Here is an 18,546-nt window from a genome sequence, read left to right as displayed (position 1 = left end):
TAAAAATACACAAATCAATGCAGTTATGAATGTGTCTTTCATTTTACATAAAATATGTCTTCATTTTTTTAGAAAAAATAAAGAAATTTTGCTGAAAGCACTGATTTGGAAATTAACCCATTCTCTTTACTCAGCTTTTATAAAAAAGAAAGAAAGGAAAAGAGAAAAGAGAAGAAAATAAAAGAAAAAAGGGAAGAGAAGAGACGAGAAGAGAAGAGAAGAGAAGAGAAGAGAAGAGAAGAGAAGAGAAGAGAAGAGAAGAGAAGAGAAGAGAAGAGAAGAGAAGAGAAGAAGAGAAAAGGAAAGGAAAGGAAAGGAAAAGAAAAGAAAAGAAACCTTACTGTTTGGGATAAAATGGAATGGCCTAGGGGGTGTTTTGCTCGTTGAGATAAGGTATACAAAGAAACACAAATATCATATGATCTCAATTATATGTGGAATGTAAAGAACAACATAAAGAAACAAGGAGAACTACAAACACACCCATAGAACAAAGAACAGACTGGTTGTCTCCAGGTGGGTGGAGTTAGGGAGCCTGGCTGAAAAAGGGGAAGGGATCAAGAAATACAAATAAGCCCTGGCTGGTGTAGCTCAGTGGATTGAGCACGGGCCTGAGAACCAGACAATCGTGGTTTGATTCCCGGTCAGGGCACATTCCTGGGCTGCAGGCCAATTCCCAGCAGGGGACGCACGGAAGGCAACCATACATTGGTGTTTCTCTCCCTCTCTCCTTCCGTTTTCCTCTAAAGATAAATAAATACAATCTTTTAAAATAAAAAAAGAAATACAAACAGGCAATTGGAGATTAGATACTGGAATATAAAGTATACACAATCAATAAAGTCAATAATATCTTAACAAATATATGTGGTAACAGGCGGGTACTGGATATATTGGGTCATCAGATCACAGATTGCGTAAATGACTGATGACTCTGCTGTAGGCAAGAAGCTCAATTAAATTAATATGTAGAACCCTGGCTGGTGTGGCTCAGTGGATTGAGTGCCGGCCTGCAAACCAAAGGGTCACTGGTATGTTTCCCAGTCAGGGCACATGTCTGGGTTGCAGGCCAGATCTCCAGTAGGAGGTGTGTGAGAGGCCACTGGTCATTGGTGTTTCTCTCCCTCTCCTTCCCTCTCCCTTCACCCACTCTAAAAATAAATTAAAATCTTAAAAAATAAAATAATGCAACATATAGAATGTCAGCTATAATTTAAATAGAAAAGGGAAATTTTCCCAAATACCAGTGAGGCAAAAGTAAGGGTGTGGGGCAGAGTATAACAGGCAGGAGACATGGCTAAATTCAATGATGTTCTCACATATTTCATCTCAAGTGAAAATTTCTGAACATCCTGCAGTTTTATTAGAGACTCCCATTGAGAACTTTGGCCTAGTATTATACCGTGGTGGTTCCTACCTCAGTAATGCACTGGGAGCTGCTAACTAGGACTTATTACAACAATCTCATTTGCTGAAGGGCCTTTCCTTTTATTTTTTGCATTAATTCCAACTCTGTGCAAGACACATGTTCCATGCTTCTTTGTGGAGTGTGTCTATCATCAGCCTGGACATCCACACCTGGCTTTGTGGGTCTGCCTCTGTGTGGTGGCACCTACACTTGGTGCTGTGAGCATGGTGCCAAGTCAATGACCATCATCACTGAGGCCTATGACCTCATGATTTGGTTTCATACACCTCTGGTGCCCATTGTCCAGCAAGCACTTTTCCTGCTGCTGGTCAGCTTGGAAGGTAAGGTGTTGGGGCCAGAGTGACTGCGGATCCACCAGACACTCTGGTTAGATTTGGTCAACATGGGTCAGAGCTTTGAGGATTCATTGATATTAGGAATAAGAGTATCTGAAAGAGACTCTGCCTTTTGTCCATGGGAGAAAATCTTCCTTCACAACAGAGTTGTCTAACTCAGAGACTTCAGGGTGTGCAGAATCAGGAATCCAGAGAGGTTCCCTGAGGGAAACTTACCAGAAGACAAAACCAGAAAAGAAACCTCCAAAACATCTGACTGCACCTGCTCCTTTGATGGTCCTTGTGTTCAGGGAACCTGCATGCCCCCTAGAGGTCACAACCTGGGTTGCCCCCAAAGGCCACATCTGGTAACAGGAGCATCTGGGCCTGTGCCCTCTTCAAGGTGCCTCACTGAATCCCTGACCCTAATTCAGGGCAGACTGGGGCATGCTTAGTGAGTTTGTCATACCTCTTGTCTGTAACAAGTGCATGAATGGGTGTCTGTATCTAGTGTTACCTACACTCCAAGGCTGTATACACCTGTGGACTCAGAGTCCTCAGTATAATGAAGAAGCTTGTGCATCACCTGTTACATGGTCCTAGATCAGCTAACATGAGACTGGTGTACATAGAACTGTCACAGACAACTGCTGCTAAAGTCTGTGTTGGATCCAGGACTGCTATCATGGATCCACACAGTCCCTGTTCTGACTCTTCTGTGATCAGTGGCATCTGTCTCTTTCCCATGCCTGCAGGAGCTACCTTCACTGGGAAACCCAGGTCTACTTCCCCATAATGCACCTACACAGCCCAGAACCTGTCCAACTGGCTCTAGCTTGGAAGCACACCTGGGAGTCACAGTCCAAAATACCAGCTCTGGGTGGCTTGCTGGCACCTTTACATCCACTAACTAAGCTGAAGGGGGTAAAAAAAAACAGACCCACTTATTACACTGTACTTGCCAGTTCCTTCCAACATCCAAAGGACCTAATGAACCCCTGGTGCCTATGCTGTCTAACAGGAATGGTGGGACCAAATGTCCACTCAAAGCAGTACCCCTTGGCTTTGGAGGACTGCAGGACTAAGACAGGGCAGGCATAGCAATTCAGCAGCTTGGGTGGGGTGCTGCCCATGCACACCAGGTGGTCTACTCTAATCCTTTCCCTCAAGCCACACAGTAGAAACTCCCAGCGCTTCCCTGCCCAGAGTCCTTGAAGAAAATAGAGGGCCCCTCAAAGTCACTACTGGGTGTACCAAGGAGACAACTTCTCCAGCCTGGTCCTTTCGCATTGCCCTTCCCGCAGTCACAAACCCTAGTGTAGTAACAGGGGTGCCATTTCGTCCCTGGGATGCTGCATTGAGAGTCTCCCAGGTGGACAGAATCCCCATAAATTCCCACCACCTGGCGCTACATGGGCTCCCAATTCCATCTCTATTGCTGTGGATTGGGGACCCCTGCATGGGCTGAGACCCCATGCTCCCAGGTGGAGAGAGATCCCTGCCTCAATATCCCGTTGACTTCCTACTCATTGCACCTGTGGAAGGGAGCTCACCCTCTCCTTCTCTCCTCCCATCATCTTCCCTGTTCCTCTTTGGTAAGTTTCAGAAAATCTACCCTTCACCTGGTTTTTCATGTTGATTGTTCTGGTCGAAGAACCGGATGAAGCTTCAAGATTCCTTCTTGGATAATGTTTCTCTAACATGAAATGCAATTTTTAACAAAAAAATTGACTTTGTCTTCATTATATTCTGCAACTTGGAGGGACAGGAACCCATGAAACAGTCATATCCTGTGGGTCACACTTTAGTCCTATGTAACTGACCTTGTCATGTTGAATATTTATGAAACAAAACTCAGCATCTCCCCTGTCTGCACCACTAACAGGCATGTGGTTCTTTGAAGGAGAGAAAAGAAAGGGAAATGGGGCTCTGAGCCAAGTGAGAGTCAAGTGGAATCCACAAAGCCTGGCAGTAAATGACACCTACCCACATTTTCCTGTTCTGCAGACATGGGGCTCAGCTGACATGCATCCAGGTTCTTCTACAGGCGGACTCTGGAATGTATCTATGTGCCATCTGTGCACAGTATTATGTGGCTGTGTCTGCAGGGCCCATGCTAGTCATTGTGAGAACCACCTAGTTTGGGGGATGTCCTTGGATATTGTGAGCCTACTCTTCAAAGATGGGTTGTAATACTTATCATTGTACCACCAAACACTGAGATCCACTCATGTGTCTTCCCAGGGGGATAACAGGTCCAACTGATACCCACACCAGCAGTGCTCATGAGAATACAGAGAGGGGTCAGGTCAATGTGAGGGTCTGGGAGTGTCTCATCAGCCCAGGACCAGACCCCTGCAGGGTGACCCGAGACAGCTCCTGCTGAGAAGGGACAAGAAGAGGTCAAGCTACTTGAAGTGGAGACTGGTAATGTTTTAATCTCTGTGAGTGTGCCTTACTGGAAGAGTCACAAGAAGGGGTGGCCAGCAGCAGGAGAATGGACCACAGTGGTGTCCATGTTGAAGAAAAGGAGTAATTTCCTCGATCCCAATGCTCAGCTTTTCAACCCAGCAATGAGGGGCTGAGTGAGATTTTCCATTACATAGGGGTCTTGACCCCTATGGGGCCATAGGGCTCTGCAGTAGGGGAGTGAGTCTGTGCAGGAGGAGCAATGAGACATAGCTCTGGGCTCCATGTCTGCTCTTCCTGGGGACACGGCCATTCAGGACCAAGACCCTCAGGGAACAAAGCCCTCAGAAGGGACCTGTGCTGTGGAGGAGGTAAGGCGGTGTGATCCCATCCAGCAGACAGCATCCTCTCCTGGGTCGTTATCCAGGTACCTGTTATCCTGTGAGTCCTGTCCTAAAAGGGTGGACATAGTGAACTGGATAGACACAGAAATGTGATCCTAGACAAGAGGACATGCGGTAAATGAACCTGGTGTACTGTTAGTGGTAATATGAATTGGTGGATCTTCTGAGGCAAATAATATGGACGTTTCTCAAAACCCTAAAAACAGAACTGCCTTACAACCCAGGAATTTCACCTCAGGGTATGTTTCAAAAATCATTATTTCAATGAGTTTTCTATAGTTCCACATTTACTGAAGCATTATATACAACACCGAAGGCATGAATAATTTAAATATATATTATGGAATATTATTCACCATAAGAAATAAAACCCTGCCATTAGTGACAGTAGAAATGAACCTTGATGGCATAATGGTGGGCAAAGGAAGTGAGAGGCAGAAAGACAAACGCTGTGTGATATTGTGCATGGAGCCTCAAAAAATAGTGGTTGCCAAAGGTGAGACTCTTCAGTGGGAGAATCGGATGTTGATAATATGAAGGTACATATTTCAGGATGAGTGAGTCCAGGGGGTGTGATGGACAGCATGATGACTAGATTTAACAGTGCTCTATGGTATGTGTGAGTGTTGCTAAAGATAGTAGGTCCTTTGAGGTCTAAGCACAAAGACACTCACATTTCCCTTTTTTATTCTATTTTCATTTTTTCTCTTTCATTTTCTTGTGTCTATATGAAATGACAGATGCTAACTGTATTTCTGTGGTGATCACATCACAAGATACGTAAGTCCAGTCATTATGCAGTGTGCCTTACAATTATATGGAGCTGATGATCATATTTGTATACAATTGAAAGAAAAAAGGGGCAAAGAATAAAATAGGCCTTTTTCAAAGATGACATACAAACCACCAACATGCATTTGAAAAGATGATCAACATTCATCATAATTAGAGAAATGTGAATAAAAATCACAATTAAATATCTCCTCACATCCATTAGGAAGTCAATGTTAAAAACAAAACTAAAGAAAATCACAAGTGTTTGCAGAATATGAATAATAGAAACTCTCGCCCATCCACTAGGAAAAACAGTACAGAGACTCTGCAAAAAGTGAAAATAGAAGGGTCAAAAGGTAGAGCAATTAGACCCCTGAGTGTATATCTAAAGTAATTTCAATGAGATGGTCAGACATCTTTCAGCAGCATGATCTTATTCAGAACTGATAAGAGGTGGGAGCAACCTAAATAAAAAGATGGATGAAGGGATAAAGAAAAGGTGGTACATCCATACACTGAAATATTATACAACATTAAAAAAGGAAAATGCTGTTAGATGCTTCACTGCAGATGGACCTTGAGGAATGTAAAATGAGAGAAATAAGACAGTCATGAAAACACTACCCTGTATCTTTCCACTTATGCAAAGTGTCTATCTAGATTAGGCAAGTGTATGAAAACAGGAAGCAGAATGGTGAATGCCAAAACAGGGAGGAGCAGGGAGGTGATTGATGTGTATAAAGTGTCAGGTTTTACCAGACGAACAATTTCTGCAAACTGCTTTATGTCAACATAAATACAGTTAACATTACTGAAGTGTATGCTTCAGATAGCTAAGGTGATAGATGTTGTCTTTTGTACCACAATTAACAATTTTAAAATATATAAAACTAGATTTCACAATTTTTATGTTGTTCCCATTAACTATGTCTAGTCTGAGAGACCCGTCCACCCTCTGTAACAGGTCAGTCCTATCTCAATTAGCAATAATCGCTCCTCGGATAAACCTCATTGGCTACGATACTGCCACTGCGCAAAGCTAGGTCAGTCCTATCTCAGACACCACTTGCACACTGCATTTACACTGCATTGTGTTTAGGTTTCTGTTTCTGTCCTCATTTACCTTTGCTCCTTTGCCAAGCAAAGCAGAGAATGGAGCAGACAAGGAAAGACAGGCAGGGCCACCAGTCATAGCATCATTTCCTCCCACATTTTATGCCCTTTAAACTTGTCCTGAACGTTTCTTTCCAACTCTTTTACCCATCCATTTGACTATGTTTCAACTGTACTCTTTCCTAACTTTATAAAAGACTACTAGAAAGCAGAGTTATAGATGAAAGTGGAAATTCAGCATGCAGCAATATGCTTATGGAGGCAAAGAAATTACACTTTTGTATTGTGACACAAGAGTGGGAGGTGTAGTTTACTCTGCCATTGCCTGGTGATTAAAGGTGAGTTAGTATAACTTTTAAATAGGTTCCTGAAAACACCAGGGCACAAAGTATAAAGCTGCTCATAATTATAATTTTGCAGTAATAGATTTACTTGTTTATTCTCAGAACCACATCATTCCCAAACACATTATTTTTTAGAACCATTGGTACTATAGGAGGCAAACATAAAATGACTGTTATTTAAGTTGGTCTATTAAATACCTATTGTAGCACTTGTAGCAGGAGATCCATCTGCAGTAGGCATTTGTGTACTGGGCGTCAGCATGTGGAAAACCCACTGACACACTTATACACAACAGTGTGCAACTACATGAACAGCTCTGTGTCACAGCACTCACAGGAATTTATGTCTTTTTCAAAAATGAGTGTGTGGCTGTCTGTGATTGTGTGTGACTTCCTGTGACACTGGTGTGACTTGTGCATGAATGTGTGTGCCTGACTGTGTTGTGGTTATTTGTTTCTGTGTGTTACTATGTGTCACCGTGTGCATGACTGTGCACAGGTCAATTCGGAAGAGAACAAAATTGATGTTAATCACGGTATGCTACCGAATATGTTCATTCTGTGCACATTTTGTTTTGCACAGAAGTGTTCAGTATATTTATTTAAAATTTTAACAATATAGTCTGTTTGTTCACAGGAGGTCAAAGAGCTTTGGATTAAACATACGTCCCCTTTGGTAGTCATCATCAGGGATACAGCTGTTAAACATCAGGAGCAGGGAGTCAGTGGTCCCGTGGACTTCTTTTAACATTCAGTGTGTCCTGATGAAAATACTACCTGCAGTGAAGCTTGAATCCCTTGGATCCAGGAGGAAATCTTGAAAGAGGTCAATGATGCACATCCCAGGCCTCAGTTCACATGTCCGCACTGTAGTGTTAGGACTGCTTCTTGCAGAAGAAAGGGCCTTCTCATAAGGGTGAATATAGGGGACCCCGAGTTTGGATAACTGAGCTTACAGCCTTTTCCAGAACCCATGTGCACCCCATGATGATGGGTGAGGTTCTCCAGTCATGAGATTGATCAGGCCTATAAACAGATCAAGGGCCCAAGGGATCTCAGTCAGAACAGGGAGGAGCCCATGGAGAGATGGGCTCACTGTGTACAGCCATGTACACATGAGAGATGAGTTCAGAGCTTCACACACAGACCAATCATCTGGCAAGAGTCCTGCAGAGCTCAGATTCATAGGTGAAAAGGTAAAAACCACTGAGGAAAGACTCATACTAAGATGTGCTATCAGCCATATATTTCAGCAGCTGAGCATTTTGTAGAAAATTAGGAAATGCTGTAAAGAAACATTAAGCCCTTCCTCTTCCATGAAAGAGATACAAGCACTAGGAACCTAAGAACACTTAGAAACATTCATAAACTTACACATACACACATGGGCACAGCACCAACACTCACTAACATATAAGTGTTGTGTGGGAAAGCACACAGAAACACCCAACCACTCACAGATGTTCACACTGACTAACAAATGAATACACACAGTAACAAATGCAAACATGAACACAGCAATAGGAGGGAAGTACTATGAGAACTTTTCTGCATCAGGGCAGGAGATACACACTAATTCAAAAATCACTTTCCAGCCTCTCTGTGCATCTGTTCATCACATGGGCCCTGGGTGCCCACGTGTCCTGAGAACCCCCTGCAGCCCACCCCCACCAGTGAACTCTTAAGAGGGACTTTGGTGTCTGGGCTGGCTCTGCCTCACTCCCCGTGGATGGGGCATTTAACACAATGCCATGCCCTCAGTGGTCATGGAACTCAACTGCAGAAAAAGCTGCATGTGGGATGTATTCCTGGGTTCAATGTTCTGCTCTAAGGAAATGTGAGGTGCCCACTGTCCCTGGATTCCATGCACCCGACCCCTAGAGCCCCTCTCAGCAGTACACTATCTCTTAGCCTGACTCATGCAACTCACCTGGGACAGGATACCTGGGAATAAGAGGGACACTTTGAGTAAAGGATGCCTCTCCTTTCAGCCTCTTTGCCTCAGGCACTCAGAAGTGAGTTTCTATTAAGGAGAAGATTCCAAAGCCTGTTGTGTCCATGACGCACTCTCTAGTCCTTGGCCTCGCACCCAGCCAACAAACAGGGAGATAGGTTTTCTAGTGTGCTATGCTCTCTCCAGGACCCAGTCTCACTGATATGTTGGAAAGTCCATGTTCTGTGAGCTGTGGGGGACTCAGAACAGAGATTAAATCATACATTTCCACACACAGTCACAAACACATATAAATAAGTTAAAATGTGTGCAAGCACACTAGCACAAACTTGCATTCTCCCACACAACTTCCAGCAGCCCAGGAAGGAAGCCTTTTTTCTAGGTTTTTGGGGTGCATCTGAAACCATGATCCTCAGAAATTTAGGATATCTGAACCAGGATGCTCAGGGATATCCAGAAAAGACTCTGCAGAATTGTTGACATAGGCAGATTGATTTCTATTACCTAGTTGAAACAGACGTATAATCACAAATGTTCATTTCAACAGAAAACTGAAGAAAATAAGACTAAAAATACTGTGACTTTTTTCATCCAGATGTTAGGGAGCATTTCCACATCCACTCAATAAATGAGGAGCAAGAGGGTAACATGTTGCAGGGAAGACAGAGACCTGACCGAGGGGTGGAGGTTATGAGGTATTATTACAACCCCTGAGAGGGAAGGTTTCCCTGTCAGAAAGAAGGAGATCTCTCAGGAATTTGTGTGCTTGCTGGGGACAGAGAGCCTGGGCTCAACACGCAGGGGCTTGGACAGAGCTGGATCCCTCTTTGTGAAAATTTTCCTACCACCAGGAAGATAAGAGCACTCAGAGTGGATCATTGTGAAGGAAGATAATGCACATAAACATGATGAAGGAAAGGTCTGTAGGCACAAGGTGGAATCTCATTTGCAAACAGGCTGTATCACTTCTTCCTTTGCTGCCTGAAGTGAGATTGTGGGAAATCAGAGCCACAAAGAATGAAGAAGTATCCTGCACGCTAATCTTCTCTGTCTTCTGTCACCCATAGAAACACATACCATGTCACAGAACCACAGCAGCCAGAGATGCTGTGGACGTCTGTGTGAAGTCAAGAATGTCTTCAGGATCTGTGCTTCACATTAACTCTGCATCCTTCCATCCTCTGTAAAGATCCCTAGAACCGGGCTGGAATGACCACCAGCCAAGGGCACCATACAGAAGAGGGCAGCACAGCTCACCCAAAGATGAGTCTGACCTTGTTCTCGGTTTTCAAATCTGGAGGAGCCCACAGCCAACAACACATCCCTGACTGAGGGCTGCACCTTATCTTCCCAAGTAAAACTAGGCCCAGAGGGAAACAAGCACCCAGGAATCATGCTTTGTATGACCAGAAGAGGGCAGAGCTCATGTTCACTGAGTAACTTACAGGTGACTCTGGAACATGCAAATGAAAAGCAAATATTCAACACAAAGGATTCTCACCCATGTTTACTTCTCTAATCTATAAGTAACTGTAGGGGACCGGTTTGTTTTGGTCTGGCAAATGTGACTCAGCTCCCTATACAGAACCTACAGAAGCGAGGTGGTGTCAGGAGCCAAACCTTCAAACTAAGTTTTCCCATGGGAATCAGGCCTAGAAAGTGCATACAGACAGTGACGGCTTACTCTTGCTAAAACTGCATCACCCTGGTCTGAAACAATATATGTGTATTGTCTATCTTCAAGGTAATTTCCAACACCTATGTGAATGTTTCCAAGGACAGAGCTAATCAGCTCACTGTCTTCTCTCATGCATATATTATTTTTCATTTCCCTTATTGTACCTAAAATATAGACAATAATATTTTATGTAAGAGATAATAAATGCTTCTTTGATGTAAGTCCCGAGGAAAACAATAAAAGCTTGTCTAGCCAAGGGTAGGGGCACTCTCCTCTCGAGGGAGTGGCCAAAACATTCATAGACACTCTCCCCTTGAGAGAGTAGCCATGCCATTCCCTTTTTCTCCACAGGATTGTTGTCACCTGTGCCTTTATTCTTGTCTTTAGTTAAAACAGGTGTACTCTGCTTGCAGGAGTTCACCACAAATAACACCCTTTCATTTTATGTTTATTTCCAAACAAAAATATTGTCAATAACCTTGCTCTAGACTCTTCTATGTCCCTTCACTGTTCCAGATGGGGTAAAGACACAGTGCACTCCATCAGACCTGTATGAATTACGATATAAAAGTTGAAATACATAGTTACTGAACTCTTATTGCTTGGGGAAACCTGATTCTAAACCCTGGAAGATCAGGCCCATTGCTTCCTATAAGAGAAGAGAAGGTGAGTTGATGTGGGGGACTGCTATCACCCCACCTCAATGCTTCCACACACCTATTTCCACATCCCCCAGGACAGTGGTGGAGTCTGTGCAGTAGAACTATCTCTTCTCCCCCATGGTGAGTGGGAGCACATGCTTGTGATTACTGTAAGCCGGTCTTCGAAATTTTATATAAACTCATGTGCACACAACACTGTTGGGAACTGCCATGCCTGGTTTCAGAAGCTGTAACCACCCATGGCTGAGGCTGTGTGAGAGACCTTGGGACCATAAGCCACTAAGGAAACAAAGCTTACCTCCCTGGCAGAGATGCCACCTCTGCCACTTTTGCTTCACCCTGCCTGGCCTCCAGTGCATGATCGGTTAGCCAATAATGGGTAACATTCCTCAGGGGAGGGATGACCTAAGACAGCTACAATCATGGGGGGCCCCCAAGGAAGGACTTGAGGGGGCTATAGCAAAAGGAGGTGATGGATTCTCGACCCTTGGCTTTAGCATAGCCTGTGTCTCCATTCTGTCTGCAAGGAGTCTCCTAATCTCTTGGCTGCCTTACTTCCCCTGCCTGACTTAAGCCTGAAATAATGTGAGAGTGTGGTGTAGCCCTCTGCTGGAAAGGATGGTTCCCCAGGATGATTAAACCTAAGAAAGAATACATAAAATCTTGTGAAACCTGCTTTGCTAAGAATGCTCTCAATTAAATGATAAGGGTCTGAGCAGGAAATGAGTTTGTTTCCCAAAGTTTTGTAGCCCTTTAGCTCACAGACCCTGACTCAGAATAAGCCCTCATGTTACAGAACAAGCAGGGGCCAAGTTTCATTATGTCCACCGCCAGAGGAAAGACATCTCTCAATGCCAGAGATTTGTGAAAAGGAAAGGAAAGGTTTATTTAAAGCTATACAGACTTGAAGTAGTGACCCAATGTCCCCATTAAAATACCAAAGTCCTTTAGAATACCCACAGATGCCCACAGTGCTTCCTTCTCCCCCTGCCCTAATTTGGGGTACTGAAACTCAGGAAAAGAAGCACACATCTGTGTCTCAGGCCCTGGCACCATCAGCTGTGTTGCCATCCAGGAAGGAACTCCAATTAAGACAAAGCCATATGGCACCCTCTCATGGCCTACTGGCAAAGAGTTCTTTCACCCTTCTTCCAGGCAAAGTCCCTCCTGCTTCCCAGGCCATGCAGCCAAAGGGAGCACTACAAAGTCATGTGGTCCTCTTCTACCAGAGCTCCATGGGTCTGCACTCTGACCCTTTCCTTTACGTGGCTGCAGAGAGGGTAGAGTCTCCACTCTGGCAAAGCCGAGTGATGATTCTCTGCTAAAGCCCTATGATTATTCCCCGTACTAAATCTGTGGGGGTCTCCCACTCTGGCAAAGCTTTGTGGCTCTCTCTTCTCCACATGGCTGCAGGGGTTCCAACTCTGCCAGAGCTGCAAGGCTTTCTCTTTTTTAAAAGATTTTATTTATCTTTAGAGAGGAAGAGAAGGAGAGAAACATCAATGTATGGTTGCCTCTCATGAGTCCCCTGCTGGGAACTGGCCTGCAACCCAGGCATGTGCCCTGACTGGGAATCAAACTGCAATCATGTGGTTCACAGGCCTGCACTCAATCCACTGAACTATGCCAGCAAGGGCACTTTCTCTCTTCTTACATGGCTGCAGGGGTCCCCACCCTGACGAATCCACATGGCTCTCCCGTGGCTGCTGAGTCTGGGTTTTAAATCCCCATGACAGTCCTCCTCTGTAGCTCCATTTCTTATTCCTCTTATAATTGGCTATACTCTTGTATTATTAGAAGTTTACTGGGCTGCCATTGTGGGTCTAGGCAGGTGTGGCCCCATGTCATGGAGCCAATCATCTCCAAGCTCTCATGCAGGCACCTTAACCTGGGAGACCTGCCTCCCAGTTACTTGTTGGATGGGGAAGTCCCTTTGCATCCTCCTGGCTCAAAGCGTGGCCACAGCTATTTAACATATCTATGCAACCAGTTAAATCTTATAGATATGTTAAATGATCATGCCAGAGGTTAGCTGCAAAGCCTTTGCTGTACAAAATAGCTCTCAATGCCTCTGCTCCATTTGTCCCTTCCACCAACTCACACCTGTCAGGGGGAAGGGGTGAGGACATATTAATATTTCCTGGACACCCTGAGTTCTGGATCTCATTCCAACTTTCTTTGTGGGCCCCGCCTTTGGCTGCACCCTGTTACACTCATAGTTCTTTGTATGTTATCTATTGCTTTATCCTTAAATTAAATTAATCAATCATTGTCTGACAGTGATTGATGAGATTTACCTGTATTCCTGTGCAAATTTAACCCAATGAAAGTCCATTGAGGAAAAGGCTCTTGGCTCTTCTCCTTTGAGAGATCGACCACCTTTCCTCCTGAAGCAGATCATGTCTTGGTAGACTTATTCTCATCTGTGGCGGCCAGGGCTGGGGTCTGCGGATGCAGCCTGCCCCCCCACAACACATGTTTTGATAGCTCATTTCCATTTCTGTTAAACCAGGACTATGAAGTTGGTATGGAACTCAATAACTCCATTTTATGTGGTTCCTTTTTGTTTGTTGTTAGATTCTGTAAAGTGTGTCCCTCAATGTGAGAAAGTTTAGTGCATCTGTCCATGTGGTACTGTGTCTACATTGAATTCTTCTCACAGCCACTGAGAAGTGGCACCTGCCGAAGGTCTCTGAAGCACAGAGAAAAACAAGTGTGCATTCCTGCCAGGACCCATTCACAGCCTCCTTGAGCCACAGGACACATTCTGACCCATCCATGGTGAGCAATGCAAGCCCTTCCACAGGGTATCAGTCCCATGGCCAGATGCCATCTCTGTGACTGGGAGACAGGACAGAGGTTGCTGACATTTGGCTCTGCCATGGATGCAAGAGGAATATATACACTTTCAGCCCATCACTCCCTTGTACAAGCTCCCTGTGACCTTTTGACACAGGGCCCCATACCCTGTGACTGCTTCAACAGGGCAGCAGGAAGTTTCACTGATGGATCCTGTGTCCTGGGAGTTTCTTCCAATAACACTTGACAGACCCTACTCAATGTGACCCTTACATCCCTCACAATTTCTATAGGCTCAGGCTCCATATGGTCGTCTCTATAGTAACCCAGTTTTCTATACTGTCATTCTGACCTATGGCCTGGGAACTGTGGTGTGTGTGTCTACCAGGAGAAAGCACCTATAATTCATCTGACTGATCTGATTCACTCTTAAGTTATGACCCAGAATTTTCTAACATTCACAGTATGGTGGCCTTTCCCACAAGAGCCTGTCCATCATGTAAAAATGTCAGCCGTAATCCAAGATACCTTTTGGTGGTCATTTGGGAGATGTTAAGGAACCAGTAGCCACATGACAACAGGAAACAACAGAGCCCAGTGTTCTTCAGGGTCAGCCATGGAGGAAGACATCTCCCTGATCAAGAACATGAGGAGCAGCCCTTGCACTCATCAGGTGCCACAACCCCAGTATAAATTACTGCATGTTAATACACAGCCGTGCTGGGCTGTCCTTAGGGAAGCACTTGTGTTTCTGTCCCAACATTTTACGTATAGCTTAGGTTCCAAATTACTTTATATCCTTCAGTCATAGGGTACTTTTCATGCCTAATAGTCCACATATAATTGTCTCTACCAGGAATTTCTCCACCCAACATTGGGGAATTTCCGTTCAAGAATCCCAGTACTTTCCACAAGTGGACTCATTGAATTTCCTCACACAGTCCAGTCTCCATCAGTGAAAATTGTAGATACATCTTCAGTCATGGTCAAGTGTAAATATTAGTGACCAAACACACTGATGAAGGCATCAGAGGTGAGAATTCAGACACCACTGCTTGTTACTCAGGCTTCTTTTCAAAGGCAGTCTTCTCTAGGGTTGGTCATGGAGGAGCTGTGTGACCTTCCACATGTGGGCTGTGTACCCTCCAAATCTAGCAGCCCAACTGTGGGGAGAGCCACCTGCAGATCTCCCCCAGGCTGCTGTGGGTAAGAATAATTCTACCAAGACAGAATCTGCTTGGGGAGGAAGTGTGACCAATCTCTCAGAGGAGAAATGTGGTTTAGCCTCCCTCTCAATGGGTTCTTATTGAGTTTAGCTTGCACAGGGATGCATAACAAAGAAAGGAGGTATAGTTTACAGATAACATTTCTGAGATCATGGGGTTCTTTTTGCATCAGGGTCTGGTAGACTGGGTGATGCCAAAAAGCTGTAAAAGCTTGGGAAAGAAACTTATTTTGTGCTTGGGCCTTTAACATTTAAATTGAGGACATTGTTAGAAAAGCAGGCTTCATAAGACTTTATGCATTCTTTCTCAGGCCCTACTGTCCCCAACCAGGAAGTGCCAGTTCCAGCACAGGGATGCAACCCACATCAGCATTGTTTCAGGCCAGAATTAAGCAGGGGAAGCAAGGCAGTAAAAAGATTAGGAGTCCTTTTACAGATAATATGAGGACTATGGCTGTGGTAAAGCCGAGGGTGAGGGTTTTTTGTCCCTCCTCCATAGTCCACTAAGACCTTCTCTGATTGCCCCTTCATAACTATGCCTGTCTTAGGTTGTCCCTCCTTTGAATAATCTTGCAGGTCATTGGATAACCAGTCATCCACCTGGAGCCAAGCACGTTGAAGTAAATCTAGGTGAGGAGGCTGTGCCTCTGCCTGGAGGGTCAGTTTTGTGTCCTTGGTGGCTTTTGGTCTAAGATTCCTTAGCCGGGAGGCCTTTTCACCTGTCAGTCAGGTTACAGTCTCTGAAATCAGGCAGGGCAGTTCTCAACAACTAACAGGCACTGAGTTCTGGTTTAGTTCCAGGGACAAACAGGAGAATCTGTTTTGCTTTCACCATTTAGTGACTGTCACTGGTGGCTTTATGTAGGAGATCATTGACAAAGTTGCCAGTTCTACAGAATAGTGGACCTGTGCTGCATTTATCCAGCATGTGTCATTTCTGTGAGCCACCAGTTCTTTTAAGTCACTGCTTATTCATATTCTATGCTGTACATGTTATTGGCATGTATTATCACACTTGGGACTTCCATCAAGCATCCTTCTAATAAACATTACAGAAATGTGATGAATGATACATCTCCATTGTTTTAGTACATGGATGTCACAAACGTTTCCCCAAGAAATAAAATTACCATTGGTTATTGTCCAAGATCACATAAAGAAAAAGTCTGAAGACTTCCGCCAAGATGGAAGCATAGGTGGATATGCCGTGCCTTCTCACACAACCAAGTTTAGAGACAACTAAATATTAGCAACAGAAAACACAGCCAGAACACAGAAAATTGACCTTTTTGGAAGTCTGTTAACAACAAATTCTTCAGTCTGACCAGTAAGGGGCGAAACCAGCAGCTGGTGGAGCGGGGTTGCACAGGAAAACTCGGTCAGATGGACTCAGGCGCGCGGAATCTAGGTGCAGGGTTGGACTTAGTGAGCTACCAAGCCAGCGACCAAGCGAGCAACCCTGGGGAAACAGCAAGGGAGCAGGGCTACGGGTTGACTGTAGTCTTGCATCCATGCGTGGATAGACAAGCAAGGGAGTGGGCAATTGGACCGGGACCCAGTGGGTCCCCGCAGGAAGCGGCAGGGAGACCACTGCCATTTCCCTGCTCTGACCCCCACCTCCACATACAGCGTCATAACCCAGCGACTCTGAGTGGCCCAGCCCAGGTGAACCACCTAAGCCTCTGCTCCTCACCCAGCGGCAAGAAACGGCAGAGGGTGCCGCCATTTCCCCGCTCTGACCACGCCCCCAAATACAGCGTCACAACCCAGTGACCTGGGAGTCCAAGTCACCGCTCCTCACACTTAAAGGGCATGAACAGACCAAAAATGGCTCAAGAACATCTCAAAGCCCCAGAGCCTATAAATATAAGTGATGAAGAAATAGCAAAACTCTCAGATGCACAGTTTAAAACACTGGTGATCAGGATCCTCACAGAACTGGTTGATTATAGCCATAAATAAGACAAACATATGAAGGCGAAACTAATTGAAATGAATGGAATTGCACAGGACACCAATAGCAATGAAAAGGAAACTGGGACTCAAATCAATGGAGTGGACCAGAAGAAAGCAAATAATGGCCAAACAGAAAAGAGTCAAGAAGCAAGTATTCAAAAAAATGAGGAGAGTCTTAGGAACCTCCAGGACATCTTTAAACACTCCAACATCCGAATTATAGCTCAGAAATCTGAAAGGAGGGAAATCTTAATGTATTCCCCTCAGCCTGAGTGAAGTATAGTGGAGCACAAGAGTTTTTAGATAGGTGTAGCATGCCTCGTACACCTTCCACTGAATAAGCCATTCTTTACTGGAGTGTCTGCCTTTGTCAATTAATAGTTATGATTTAATTGTGCTTCCAATTTCTTGCCTAATCTGTCACCTCCAGAATATGACCTGGCCGGAATGCCAACAGTTCAGTAATGCCAGCCTTTGGACACCAAGCCTGCGACGTCCAGGTGACAGCCAACTGACCAGGACCCTGTAAGGTCTTTCCCCTTGCAGGAAGGACTCCCTCTGTGCTGCACTCCCCTCCCCTTTCAGGGCACCCCCTGACCCCCGGAGTACGTAGGACAGCGTCCATTTTCAGCTCGAAGCAGTTACAAGAAGATGAGATCTGCGTCCCTTTTCCTTTATATAATTATAAAGTAGGTGGGGGGTGCCTGAGACAAAACCCCTTCCCGAGAACCCGGACCAGGACCAGATGAAAGACTTCAAACAGTGTACATTTGAAAGTACCCTTACATTAGCAGAATTCCATGGACGAGGCACCTGTTATCTGCTAGCGTAACTATACCCTTGCAGCCTCAAACTATAGTGACTATTGCCTTAACCAAGAGCATTTGCCGAGAGACCCTAGGAATTTGACTATTACATTAGCTCCAGAAGGACTATGGTTTGTCTGCACTCAAGGTATCTTCAAGTGTCTAGTACCAACTAACCCTGAGCTATGTGTTAGTGCTTACATCATTCCCCAAGTGTACTTATATGGGGGAAACCCTGATTTTCTGATACATGCCCCCATTCGAGCCAAGCGAGTCCCATCGCTAATTCCCATCGTGCCACTATCGGTGTCGTAGGGTCGGCTGCTGTAGGAGCAGGGGCATTGATCCATGGGGAAAACAGTCTCAGGGCCTTGTCACAGACTTTCTCCAAAGACGTCTCCTTACTCCAAGAGCAAGTAGAATATTTAGAGCGCAAGTAGACTCCCTAGCAGAAGTAGTACTCCAAAATCGAAGAGGGTTAGATCTAGTATTCCTGCAACAAGGAGGAATATGTGCAGCTCTTGGAGAAGATTGTTGTTTCTAGTGCCAACCACTCAGGAATAATTAGAGAAAGTATAAAAGTACTCACTAGACGACTTAAAAGTAGAGAACAAGAGGATGAGTCATCCTCCTGGTATTCTTCCCTATCTAAGACTTCCCCTTGGCTAACTACGTTGAT

At 44.8% G+C, this 18,546-nt stretch overlaps 1 pseudogene; it reads right to left on the bottom strand.

Annotated features, from left to right (window-relative positions):
- Positions 1-6,302: 6,302 nt before the first annotated feature.
- On the bottom strand, positions 6,303-6,371 carry LOC119062522 (uncharacterized; annotated as a pseudogene).
- Positions 6,372-18,546: the final 12,175 nt, after the last annotated feature.

Source organism: Artibeus jamaicensis, unplaced genomic scaffold, assembly GCF_021234435.1.
Source record: "Artibeus jamaicensis isolate MK-2021 breed Jamaican fruit bat unplaced genomic scaffold, CSHL_Jam_final contig_761, whole genome shotgun sequence".
Taxonomy (NCBI): Eukaryota; Metazoa; Chordata; class Mammalia; order Chiroptera; family Phyllostomidae; genus Artibeus; species Artibeus jamaicensis.
Note: the sequence above shows the minus strand (reverse complement) of the source record. Positions and strands in the feature narration are given on the sequence as shown.